At 47.9% G+C, this 2,942-nt stretch overlaps 1 non-coding gene across 1 annotated transcript in view; it reads right to left on the bottom strand.

Moving 5' to 3' along the window:
* Positions 1-2,830: 2,830 nt before the first annotated feature.
* LOC139997755 (small subunit ribosomal RNA) overlaps positions 2,831-2,942 on the bottom strand; it is a 1,924-nt gene continuing 1,812 nt past the window's right edge. Inside the window, exon 1 of the ribosomal RNA XR_011803091.1 lies at positions 2,831-2,942. This exon is cut by the window's right edge and continues 1,812 nt beyond it. This is a non-coding gene — a ribosomal RNA (small subunit ribosomal RNA).

The following is a 2,942-nucleotide window of genomic DNA, read 5'->3' as shown; positions in this document are numbered from 1 at the left end:
ATCGTTTATGCATGGATTTTTGTTTGTGTACTCAGGTTTTTGTACTCTTATTCTCGGTTCGAAAGAAGCCGATATCCGACAAACGTCCGACCAACGGGAATCGAACGCGCGGAAGTCGCCATATGATTGACGACACGAAAATACGTTCGAAAACGAAATCGGACGGACTGCGCGACGACACACGCAGCCCGCCGACCGGGCGTAAAGTGCATTATAATATATAACAACCAACGAGATCGAAGCTCCGTTCGTCAGGAAACGACGGGGATATAACACCCGATTCTGAATCCTCTGTACAGCACACGATCTCGCGAAGAAAGCGCACGGTGGCTAGCCCATGATATATATATATGTTCGTTCCTCTCGTCCAGTTATTCGAAGCAAACAGCCGATATGCATCTCCATCGTTCGGGTAAAAAAAAATCGATGGGACGCGCACGGTCGTAGTCTTCCTCGCGCGGTCGTTTCTTCCCGATAGCCAGAAGCAGAGTTTGAAAAACTCTAGCGACGGAACGAGGCATTAGACTCTCGACAACGAGGATAGAGAGACGGCCGGCGATCCCCTCTGAATCGACTTCGGTGGTTCAGGTAAAAATAAAAAAAATCGATGGGACGCGCACGGTCGTCGTTCCTCTTCCTCGCGCGCGGTCTATTCTTCCCGATAGCCAGAAGCAGAGTTTGAAAAACTCTAGCGACGGAACGAGGCATTAGACTCGCGACAACGAGGATAGAGAGACGGCCGGCGGTCCCCTCTGAATCCACTTTGGTCGCTCAGGTAAAAATAAAAAAAAATTCGAAAGGGACGCGCACGGTCGTCCTTCCTCTTCCTCGCGCGGTCTTTTCTTCCCGATAGCCAGAAGCAGAGTTTGAAAAACTCTAGCGACGGAACGAGGCATTAGACTCTCGACAACGAGGATAGAGAGACGGCCGGCGGTCCCCTCCGAACGGATGGCGACAACGACGACTAAAGCGCGAAAAATCGCGACGAAAAGGAACGCATCTCCGTTCAGGTGTATGTGTGTGCGTGCGTTTAAAAAAAATTCGATGGGACTCGCAGCCATCGGCCTCGCGCGGTCGTTTCTTCCCGATATCCAGAAGCAGAGTTTGAAAAACTCTAGCGACGGAACGAGGCATATGACTCACGACAACGAGGATATGGACAGGCGGTCCCCTCTGAACGGGTCGACGAGACGATGGTAAAAGAGACGAACCGGACGAAACTTCCGTCGATCAGGTAAAAATAAAAAAAAATTCGATGGGACGCGCACGGTCGTCGTCGTCGTCTTCCTCGCGCGGTCGTTTCTTCCCGATAGCCAGAAGCAGAGTTTGAAAAACTCTAGCGACGGAACGAGGCATATGACTCACGACAACGAGGATAGAGAGACGGCCGGCGGTCCCCTCTGAATCGACTTCGGTGGTTCAGGTAAAAATAAAAAAAATCGATGGGACGCGCACGGTCGTCCTTCCTCTTCCTCGCGCGCGCGGTCTATTCTTCCCGATAGCCAGAAGCAGAGTTTGAAAAACTCTAGCGACGGAACGAGGCATTAGACTCGCGAGGATAGAGAGACGGCCGGCGGTCCCCTCCGAACCAACTTCGTCTAGTTAAGAATCGTTACTCTTTACCATCACTCGCACTGGTATATATCTTTTCGGGCCAACATCCACGCAATGCGTTTTCGTTCTAGGTTACCCGATCCACGAGTACGAACGTACAACGTGGTTTCGTTTTGTCGAACATCGTATATCGTTCGCCGTTGAAACGAACGACAACGAAACGACATAGGAAGAACGAACGCCCTTTGGGTAGGAAGCACGTTTCGAGGAACGACGAGAGTTTGGAGAGACGCGCGAGATAGCTGGAGACGCGCAGATATAGGTATCCATGGATCTTCGAAGAGAACCTTCGAAGATATATAATTCGGTATCCTTTTTTTCTGCGGCTCGCTATTCGCGTTCTTTCGCTCTCGTCGACGACTCGTTATAGACGCTTCGTTCGATCCCAAAGAGCAGTCTTCCTTATGTCCCGTTGCTAGGAGGTGAGGCCTACGCAACGCAACTACGAAATATAGAAGAGGTGTGAGCAGTGATCTCTCCGACACGAGGCACTTTAGAGATTTTAGTTTATATATTATATTGTTCGTTCGTTGGATTTCCACGATGCAAATACGAAATACGAGATCGTGACGGCGGGTCTTTCTGTGTACGACCTCACGCAGGCGCCTCGATCGCATTTCTCATTACACGTGGTTTCCACTGTAACTTTTAGTTTTTTCGATATGTGTTCAGCTCAAGTTCCCTCACATATCGTTATTATTATTATTATTATTAATAGTAGCGGTTTCGTGTTATAGGATTCGGAGACGGCGGGTCTTTCTGTGTACGACCTCACGCAAGCGCCTCGAGAATCTTTTTAAGTTTTTCGTTTGTTATAATATTATTCGGAGACGGCGGGTCTTTCTGTGTACGACCTCACGCAGGCGCCTCGAGAATATTTTTAAGTTTTTCGTTTGTTATAATATTATTCGGAGACGGCGGGTCTTTCTGTGTACGACCTCACGCAGGCGCCTCGAATTATTCGTGTAAAAGTATATCTCTTCATCCCGATGATCGAGAGAGAGTGCCACACTCTTCGTATAGTTTCGTAACTGGAGCGTCTCTCACCTCCTTATTGTAAAAAATTTGGCTTTTGTCAAAGTATATAGCTTGTTAATACGTCGTATATACTTTGTGTCGATATAGGAGGAGTACGGCTCCTTACCGACGATATTATATATATTTTATTATACAGTGTTCAAGTCAAATATATTCTTTGTGTTTTTGTATTTTTCGTTAATGATCCTTCCGCAGGTTCACCTACGGAAACCTTGTTACGACTTTTACTTCCTCTAAATGATCAAGTTTGGTCATCTTCCCGGTAACATCGGCAATGCTTATCACATTGG

The sequence above is a fragment of the Bombus fervidus genome, unplaced genomic scaffold, assembly GCF_041682495.2.
Source record: "Bombus fervidus isolate BK054 unplaced genomic scaffold, iyBomFerv1 scaffold0170, whole genome shotgun sequence".
Taxonomy (NCBI): Eukaryota; Metazoa; Arthropoda; class Insecta; order Hymenoptera; family Apidae; genus Bombus; species Bombus fervidus.
The sequence above is the reverse complement of the archived record's forward strand: the minus strand, read 5'-3'. Positions and strand labels throughout refer to the sequence as shown.